Source organism: Arachis stenosperma, chromosome 5 (genome assembly GCF_014773155.1).
Source record: "Arachis stenosperma cultivar V10309 chromosome 5, arast.V10309.gnm1.PFL2, whole genome shotgun sequence".
NCBI classification, from domain to species: Eukaryota; Viridiplantae; Streptophyta; class Magnoliopsida; order Fabales; family Fabaceae; genus Arachis; species Arachis stenosperma.
In genome coordinates this window covers 102,167,998-102,178,528 of record NC_080381.1, presented here as the reverse complement: position 1 = coordinate 102,178,528, position 10,531 = coordinate 102,167,998, and the positions used below count along the sequence as shown (strand labels likewise).

At 41.5% G+C, this 10,531-nt stretch overlaps 1 non-coding gene across 1 annotated transcript; it reads right to left on the bottom strand.

Annotated features, from left to right (window-relative positions):
• Window positions 1-292: 292 nt before the first annotated feature.
• LOC130984381 (small nucleolar RNA R71) lies at window positions 293-396 on the bottom strand. The gene has a single exon (XR_009088320.1). It is a non-coding gene; the product is annotated as a small nucleolar RNA R71 (small nucleolar RNA).
• Window positions 397-10,531: the final 10,135 nt, after the last annotated feature.

Below are 10,531 nucleotides of genomic sequence, written 5' to 3'. Positions count from 1 at the left end.
AATAATTTTGAGCTGAAACCTCAATTAGTTGCTCTAATGCAACAGAACTGCAAGTTTCATGGACTTCCATCTGAAGATCCTTATCAGTTTTTAACTGAGTTCTTACAGATTTGTGAGACTGTAAAGACGAATAGAGTAGATCCTGAAGTATACATGCTCATGCTTTTCCCTTTTTACTGTAAAAGACAAAGCTAGAACATGGTTGGACTCACAACCTAAAGATAGCCTGGACTCCTGGGATAAGCTGGTCACGGCCTTCTTAGATAAATTCTTTCCTCCTCAAAAGCTGAGCAAGCTTAAAGTGGATGTTTAGACCTTCAAACAAAAAGATGGTGAATCCCTCTATGAAGATTGGGAAAGATACAAGCAGATGACCAAAAAGTGTCCTTTTGACATGTTTTCAGAATGGACCATATTAGATATATTCTATTATAGTCTATCTGAGTTTTCCAAAACATCATTGGACCATTCTGCAGGTGGATCTATTCACCTAAGGAAAACGCCTGCAGAAGCTCAAGAACTTATTGACATGGTTGCAAATAACCAATTCATGCACACTTCTGAGAGGAATTTTGTGAATAGTGGGATGCCTCAGAGGAAGGGAGTTCTTGAAATTGATGCTCTGAATGCCATATTGGCTCAGAACAAAGTGTTGACTCAGCAAATCAACATGATATCTCAAAGTCTGAATGGATGGCAAAATGCTTCCAACAGTACTAAAGAGGCAGCTTTTGAAGAAGCTTATGATCCTGAGAACCCTGCAATGGCAGTGGTTAATTACATGGGTGAACCTTATGGAAACACCTATAATTCATCATGGCGAAATCATCCAAATTTCTCATGGAAGGATCAACAAAAGCCTCAACAAGGCTTTAATAATGGTGGAAGAAACAGGCTCAGCAATAACAAGCCTTTTCCATCATCTTCTCAGCAACAGATAGAGAATTCTGAGCAGAGCCTCTCTAATTTAGCAATTTTAGTCTCTGATCTGTCTAAGGCCACTTTAAGTTTCATGAGTGAAACAAGATCCTCCATTAGAAATTTAGAGGCACAAGTGGGTCAGCTGAGTAAGAAAGTCACTGAAACTCCTCCCAGTGCTCTCCCAAACAATACAGAAGAGAATCCAAGAGGAGAGTGCAAGACCATTGGTGTAATCAATATGGCCGAATGCACAAGGGAGGAGAAGGACGAAAATCCTAGTGAGGATGACCTCCTGGTACGTCTCTCAAACAAGAAGGAATTCCCTATTGAGGACCTAAAGGAATCTGAGGCTCATATAGAGACCATAGAGATTCCATTAAATCTCCTTCTGCCATTCATGAGCTCTGAAGACTATTCTTCCTCTGAAGAGGATGAAGATGTAACTGCAGAGCAAGTTGCTCAATATCTAGGAGCCATCATGAAGCTGAATGCCAAGTTATTTGGTAATGAGATTTGGGAAGGTGAACCTCCCTTGCTCATTAGTGAACTTGATACATGGGTTCATCAAACTCTACCTCAAAAGAAACAAGATCCTGGTAAATTTTTAATACCCTGTACCATAGGCACCATGACCTTTAACAAGGCTCTGTGTGACCTGGGGTCAGGCATAAATCTTATGCCACTCTCTGTAATGGAGAAACTAGGGATAATTGAGGTACAACCTGCCTTATTCTCATTACAATTGGCAGACAAGTCAGTAAGACAAGCTTATGGATTAGTAGAGGACATATTAGTAAAGGTTGAAGGCCTTTACATCCCTGCTGATTTCATAATCCTAGACACTAGGAAGGAAGAGAATGAATGTATCATCCTTGGAAGACCTTTCCTAGCCACAGCAGGTGCTGTAATAGATGTTAACAGAGGAGAATTAGTCCTTCAATTGAATGGGGACTACTGATGTGCAGAAAACGATCCGACACAAAACTCACCGGCAAGTGCACCGGGTCGCATCAAGTAATAATAACTCACGGGAGTGAGGTTGATGAGCGGATAATTTGTATGCTTTTTGGCATTGTTTTTAGTATGTTTTTAGTATCTTTTAGTTAGTTTCTAGTATATTTTTATTAGTTTTTAATTAAAATTCACTTTTCTGGACTTTACTATGAGTTGTGTGTTTTTCTGTGATTTCAGGTATTTTCTGACTGAAATTGAGGGTCCTGAGCAAAAATCTGATCCAGAGACTGAAAAGGACTGCAGATGCTGTTGGATTCTGACCTCCCTGCACTCGAAGTGGATTTTCTGGAGCTACAGAAGCCCAATTGGCGCGTTCTCAACGGCATTGGAAAGTAGACATCCTGGGCTTTCCAGCAATATATAATAGTCCATACTTTGCCCAAGATTTGATGGCCCAAACCGGCGCTCAAAGTCACCTACAGAAATTCCAGCGTTAAACGCCGGAACTGGCATAAAATTTGGAGTTAAACGCCCAAACTGGCATGAAAGCTGGCGTTTAACTCCAGAAAAGGTCTCTACACGAAATTCCTTCATTGCTCAGCCCAAGCACACACCAAGTGGGCCCGGAAGTGGATTTTTCTGTCATTTACTCATTTCTGTAAACCTTAGGACACTAGTTTACTACTTATAGGATCTTTTGACATTGTATCCGTACCTTATGACCTCATAGCACTTTTTACATGTTCTTGTATACTTCCACAGCATGAGTCTCTAAACCCCATGGTTGGGGGTGAGGAGCTCTGCTGTGTCTTGATGGATTAATGCAATTACTACTGTTTCCTATTCAATCATGCTTGCTTCGATTCTAAGATAACACTTGTTCTTAATCCGGATGAATGTGATGATCCGTGACAATCATCATCATTCTCAACTATGAACATGTGCCTGACAACCACCTCTGTTCTATCTTAGATTGAGTAGTTATCTCTTGGGTTCTTTAATCGGAATCTTCGTGGTATAGGCAGGACCTGATGGCAGCATTCAAGAGAATCCGGAAGGTCTAAACCTTGTCTGTGGTATTCTGAGTAGGATTCAATGATTGAATGACTGTGACGTGCTTCAAACCTGTAACCTACTGGGCGTTAGTGACAGACGCAAAAGAGGGATTCTATTCCGGTAGGGGAGGGAACCAAACCGGTGATTGGCAGTACTGTGACAGAGTGCGTGCATTAGCTTTCACTGCGAGGATGGGAGGTAGCCATTGACAACGGTGAAACCCTACACGAGCTTGCCATGGAAGGAGACTTGCTGTTTGATGAAGAAGACAGTAGGAAAGCAGAGACTCAGAAGATGGAGCATCTCCAAAACCCCAACCTATTCTCCATTACTGCAATACAAGTAACCATTTCATGTTCTTTTGCTTTTACAATCAATCCTGATAATTTCTGATATCCTGACTAAGATTTACAAGATAACCATAGCTTGCTTCAAGCCGACAATCTCCGTGGGATCGACCCTTGCTCACGCAAGGTATTACTTGGACGACCCAGTGCACTTGCTGGTTAGTTGTGCGGGATTGCAAAGTGTTATTGCAATTTCGTGCACCAAGTTTTTGGCGCGTTGCCGGGGATGTTCGAGTTTGGACAACTGACGGCTTATCTTGTTGCTTAGATTAGGACTGTTTTATTTTGTTGGTTTAGAGTCTTTTGGTTGAGTCTAGTTTTATATTCTAAGTTTGGTGTCAATTGCATGCTTTTATTTTTTTTAAAATTTTCGTTTTTGCATAGTCTTAGTCCCTTTTTGATTCATAAAAATTCTAAGTTTTGTGTTCTCTTTGTGTTTTTCCTTTAAAATTTTCGAAAAAATTAGTGTTTGATTTTCTAAAATTTTAAGTTTGGTGTCCTTTTGTGTTTTTCTCTTTCCTCTTTTTAAGAATCAAATCTTTTTCATAAAAATTTTTTCAATCATATCTTCTTAATTGCTGTTTTCAAAATCTTTTTTTTTCTAATTGATTCAGTTCTCAATTTGCTTTGATCTCATTTTCCTTTTAATTTTCGAATTTTTTTATTTTATTTTCCTTTTGTTTTATTTTATTTTATTTTATTTTATTTTTTTCGGTTATTTCAAAAAAAAAATTTTAAAAATAAACAAAATTTATCTCTTTGCAATCATTCTCATTTCCCTTTTGTCCACTATGGACTTAAGTGGAGTTAATCAGTCCAAGAGGACTCTGGGGTCTTATGCTAACCCCATTACAGCTGCATATGGGAGTAGCATCTGTATACCTCCCATCAAAGCAAGCAGCTTTGAGCTAAACCCTCAACTCATTATCATAGTGCAGCAAAATTGCCAGTATTCCGGTCTTCCACAGGAAGAACCTACTGAGTTTCTGGCACAGTTCTTACAAATTGCTGACACAGTACATGATAAAGAGGTAGATCAGGATGTCTACAGACTATTACTGTTTCCATTTGCTGTAAAAGATCAAGCCAAAAGGTGGTTAAATAACCAACCTACAGCAAGCATAAAGACATGGAAACAGTTATCAGACAAATTCCTGAATCATTTTTACCCTCCAAAGAGGATGACACAGCTAAGGCTGGACATCCAAGGCTTTAAACAAGAGGATCATGAATCCCTTTATAATGCCTGGGAGAGGTATAGAGGTATGCTAAGGAAATGTCCCTCTGAAATGTTTTCAGAGTGGGTCCAGTTAGACATTTTCTACTATGGGCTTACAGAAAAAGCTCAGATGTCTTTAGACCACTCAGCTGGTGGATCTATACACATGAGGAAGACAATTGAAGAAGCTCAAGAGCTTATAGACACTGTTGCTAGAAACCAATATTTGTACTCTAGCAATGAGTTCTCTCCAGAAGAGGAAGTCATGACAGTAGTCACTGATCCTAATCCTCAAGAACAGATGAATGAGCTTAATCAACAATTGCTCCTGATGACAGAACAGTTAGCAGAATTTAAAGAGATGCTCCATGAAACTAAAGTTGCTAATAAGAGCATAGAACTACAGTTGAATCAAGCAAAACAGCAAATATCTAAACAAATAATAGAGGAGTGTCAAGCAGTTCAATTGAGGAGTGGGAAGACCTTGAATAACACTGCTCAAAAGAGTAAAAAGCCAAACAAGGAACAAGTGACAGAGGACAACCAAACCACTGTTCAAAATCCCTCTGAGGACAGTAAGAGCCCAGAGAGGAATATTGGCGTTCAAACGCCAGAAAGGGAAGGAAGCTGGCGTTAAACGCCCATTCCTTGCCCAGTTCTGGCGTTCAAACGCCAGAAAAGGGGGAAAAGTTGGCGTTAAACGCCCATTTTCCACCCAATTCTGGCGTCCAAACGCCAAGGGAGGATCAGACACCTGAGAGTGTGACAGTAATCCCTCTAAAAGGCTTCTTCAACCACTTCTGTAAGGAATAAACCTGCAGCATCTAAGGTTGAAGAATATCAAGCCAAGATGCCTTATCCTCAGAAACTCCGCAAAGAGGAACAGGATAAGCAATTTACTCGCTTTGCAGACTATCTAAGGACTCTTGAGATAAAGATTCCGTTTGCAGAAGCACTTGAGCAAATACCTTCTTATGCTAAGTTCATGAAAGAGATCTTAAGTCATAAGAAGGATTGGAGAGAAACTGAAAAAGTGTTTCTCACTGAAGAATGCAGTGCAGTCATTCTGAAATGCTTACCAGAAAAGCTTCAAGATCCTGGAAGCTTTATGATACCATGCACATTAGAAGGTGTTTGCACCAAGACAGCTCTATGTGATCTTGGAGCAAGCATCAATCTAATACCTGCATCCACTATCAGAAAGCTTGGGTTGGCTGGAGAAGTCAAACCAACCAGGATATGCCTCCAACTTGCTGATGGCTCCATTAAACACCCATCAGGCATAATAGAGGACATGATTGTCAAGGTTGGGCCATTTGCCTTTCCAACTAACTTTGTGGTGCTGGAAATGGAGGAGCACAAAAGTGCAACTCTCATTCTAGGAAGACCTTTCCTAGCAACTGGACGAACTCTCATTGATGTACACAAAGGGGAAGTGACCCTGAGAGTCAATGAGGATGAGTTCAAGTTGAATGCTGTGAAAGCTATGCAGCATCCAGACACACCAGATGACTGCATAGGCGTTGACATTATTGACTCTCTGGTAGAAGAGATCAATATGGCTGAAAGCCTAGAATCAGAGCTTGAGGACATCTTCAAAGATGCTCAAACTGATCAGGAAGAGCCAGAGGAGGCAAAGGAATTTTCAAAAATTCCTCAGGAGGAAGATAAGCCTCCTAAGCCTGAACTCAAACCACTACCATCATCCCTGAAATATGCATTTCTGGGAGAGGGTGACACTTTTCCAGTGATTATAAGCTCAGCTTTAAATCCACAGGAAGAGGAAGCACTGATTAAAGTGCTAAGGACACACAAGACAGCTCTTGGGTGGTCCATAAGTGATCTCAAGGGTATTAGCCCAGCTAGATGCATGCACAAGATCCTGTTGGAGGATAATGCCAAACCAGTGGTCCAACCACAGAGGAGGCTAAATCCTGCCATGAAGGAGGTGGTGCAGAAAGAGGTCACTAAATTACTAGAGGCTGGGATTATTTATCCTATTTCTGATAGCCCCTGGGTGAGCCCTGTCCAAGTTGTTCCCAAAAAGGGAGGCATGACAGTGGTTTATAATGAAAAAAATGAACTGGTTCCTACAAGAACAGTCATAGGGTGGCGCATGTGTATTGACTACAGGAGGCTCAATACAGCCACCAGAAAGGATCATTTTCCTTTACCATTCATAGACCAAATGCTAGAAAGACTAGCTGGTCATGATTACTACTGCTTTTTGGATGGCTATTCAGGCTACAACCAAATTGCAGTAGATCCTCAGGACCAAGAGAAAACAGCATTTACTTGCCCTTCTGGCGTGTTTGCCTACAGGAGGATGCCTTTTGGTCTGTGCAATGCACCTGCAACCTTTCAGAGGTGCATGCTCTCTATCTTCTCAGATATGGTAGAGAAATTTCTGGAAGTTTTCATGGATGACTTCTCAGTATATGGAGACTCATTCAGCTCCTGTCTTAACCACCTATCACTTGTCCTGAAAAGATGCCAAGAGACTAACCTAGTTCTAAACTGGGAGAAATGTCACTTTATGGTGACTGAAGGAATTGTCCTTGGGCACAAAATTTCAAGCAGGGGAATAGAGGTAGATAAGGCAAAGGTAGAGGTAATTGAAAAATTACCACCACCTGCCAATGTTAAGGCAATCAGAAGCTTTCTGGGGCATGCAGGATTCTACAGAAGGTTTATTAAGGATTTTTCAAAAATTGCTAAACCTCTGAGTAACCTGTTAGCCGCTGACACACCATTTGTGTTTGACACACAGTGTCTGCAGGCATTTAAGACCCTGAAAGCTAAGCTGTTCACAGCACCAGTCATCTCTGCACCAGATTGGGCATTACCATTTGAATTAATGTGTGATGCCAGTGATCATGCCATTGGTGCAGTGTTGGGACAGAGGCATAACAAACTTCTGCATGTCATTTATTATGCTAGCCGTGTTCTAAATGATGCACAGAGGAATTACACAACCACAGAAAAAGAATTACTTGCAGTGGTCTATGCCATTGACAAGTTTAGATCCTACCTAGTGGGATCAAAGGTGATTGTGTACACTGACCATGCTGCTTTTAAATACTTACTCACAAAGCAGGATTCAAAACCCAGGCTTATCAGATGGGTGTTGCTTCTGCAAGAGTTTGATATAGAAATAAGAGACAGAAAAGGGACAGAGAATTAAGTAGCTGATCATCTGTCCAGAATAGAACCAGTAGCTGGGGCGTCCCTCCCTTCTACTGAGATCTCTGAGACGTTCCCAGATGAGCAACTCTTTGCCATCCAGGAAGCTCCATGGTTTGCAGACATTGCAAATTATAAAGCTGTAAGGTTCATACCCAAGGAGTACAGCAGTGTGCAAAGAAAGAAATTAATTTCAGATGCCAAGTACTACCTTTGGGATGAACCATATCTCTTTAAGAGATGTGCTGACGGAGTGATCCGCAGATGTGTACCCAGAGGAGAAGCACAAAGGATCCTATGGCACTGCCATGGATCACATTATGGAGGACATTTTGGAAGTGAGCGAACAACCACTAAAGTTCTCCAGTGCGGCTTCTACTGGCCTACTCTCTATAAAGATTCCCGAGAGTTTCTGCGTAACTGTGACAGTTGCCAAAGAGCTGGTAACCTGCCTCACGGATATGCCATGCCTCAACAAGGGATATTAGAGATAGAACTGTTTGATGTATGGGGAATTGACTTCATGGGACCATTCCCACCATCATACTCAAACACTTATATTCTGGTGGCAGTGGACTATGTATCTAAGTGGGTAGAAGCAATTGCTACACCCACTAATGATACCAAAACCGTGCTGAAATTCCTCCAGAAAAACATTTTCAGCAGGTTTGGCGTCCCCAGAGTGCTAATCAGTGATGGGGGCACTCATTTCTGCAATAAACAGCTGTACTCTGCTATGGTTAGATATGGAATCAGCCATAAAGTGGCAACTCCGTATCATCCACAGACAAATGGGCAAGCTGAAGTCTCTAACAGAGAGCTAAAAAGAATCCTAGAACGGACTGTAATGGCCCGAAGAAAGGATTGGGCAAAGAGCTTGGATGATGCTCTGTGGGCATACAGAACAGCATTCAAGACTCCTATAGGCACCTCTCCATACCAACTGGTGTATGGGAAGGCCTGTCATTTGCCTGTGGAACTGGAACATAAAGCCTACTGGGCAACCAGATTCCTAAACATGGATGCACAGTTAGCTGGTGAGAAAAGACTGCTCCAGCTAAATGAGCTGGAGGAGTTCAGACTCAATGCCTTTGAAAATGCAAAAATTTATAAGGAAAAGGCAAAGAAGTGGCATGACAAGAGATTGTCAACCAGAGTCTTTGAGCCAGGACAAAAAGTTCTGCTCTTCAACTCCAGGCTCAAATTGTTTCCAGGAAAACTCAAGTCCCGGTGGAGGGGTCCGTATGTGATTACAGGAGTATCACCATATGGATATGTTGAGCTTCAGGATATTGATTCTGACAAGAAGTTCATTGTTAATGGACAGAGAATCAAGCACTATCTTGAAGGAAATTTTGAGCAGGAATGCTCAAAACTGAGACTTGAGTGATTCTCAGTGAAAGTCCAGCTAAAGACAGTAAAGAAGCGCTTGCTGGGAGGCAACCCAGTCATTAGAGAGTTGTATGAATTGTTCTTACAGAGGCAAGTATCAAAAAATGAAGGAATTCACAGAGTTACAGAAGGATTCAGCTCAAAAAGCAGAGAAAATGAGCTTACTGGCGAAAAAACGCCAGTAAGGGGCATTTTGGGCGTTAAACGCCAGAATGGGCACCATTCTGGGCGTTTAACGCCAGTAATGGTACCATTTTGGGCGTTAAACGCCAGAATGGGCACCATTCTGGGCGTTTAACGCCAGGTGTGCAGCATCCTGGGCGTTTTGGAAAAACGCCCAGTGATAAAGGATTTATGGCGTTTAACGCCAGCCAGGGCACCTGGCTGGGCGTTAAACGCCCAAAAAGGGTAACAAATGGGCGTTAAACGCCAGAATGGGTGCCATTCTGGGCGTTTAACGCCAGAAAGGTGGGGGGACCACATTTTTGTTTTCAACTCAATTTTTTTCAAACTTTCCTCTTTTTAACCATACTCTTCTACATAAATGCACTTCAACCCTTCATCATTCACTTTCAAATCTTCACAAATCAAAACCATTCTTCAAATCTATTTCAAATTAATCCCAAATCTTCTTCAAAAACTCACCCTTTCTCAATTTCTTTCCATATCTTTTCAAATCCCTCTCTCTTTTTTTCGAAAACTCCCCTCCCACCTTATAAATACACGTTTGGCACCCTCATTCCACCACACCATTCGAATTTCCTCTTCCTCCCTCTCTCTCTTTTGTTTTGCTTGAGGACAAGCAAACCTCTAAGTTTGGTGTGCTTTTCCGTGATCACTAAGCCAAGATTCATCAATATCATGGCCCCTAAGGGAAAACAAACCAACTTAAGAGGCAAGAAAGAGAATAATCCAAAGAATCTTTGGAATGAAGAGAAGTTCTTAACCAAAGAACATGAAGACCATTATCATAAAATAATGGGTCTGAGGTCAGTGATCCCGGAAGTTAAATTTGATCTGAAAGAAGATGAATATCCGGGGATCCAAGAGCAAATTCGAAACAGAGGATGGGAAGTTCTAACCAATCCTGAGACAAAGGTTGGAAGGAACATGGTTCAGGAATTCTACTCAAATCTGTGGCTAACAGATAAGCAGAGAATGACTGGAACTGCTTACCATACCCATAGAACCATGGTCAGAGGGAAAGTTATATACTTCCATCTGGACAAAATAAGAGAAATATTCAAGTTGCCTCAACTACAAGATGATCCTGATTCCTTTAATAGGAGGATGGTGAGAGTAGATAAAGGGTTGGATCAAGTTCTAGAGGACATATGCCTCCCTGGAACTAAGTGGATAACCAATTCTAAGGGTGTCTGGTGCGCGAAATTGTGATCACTACAACTTTGCACAACTAACCAGCAAGTGCACTGGGTCGTCCAAGTAATACCTTACGTGA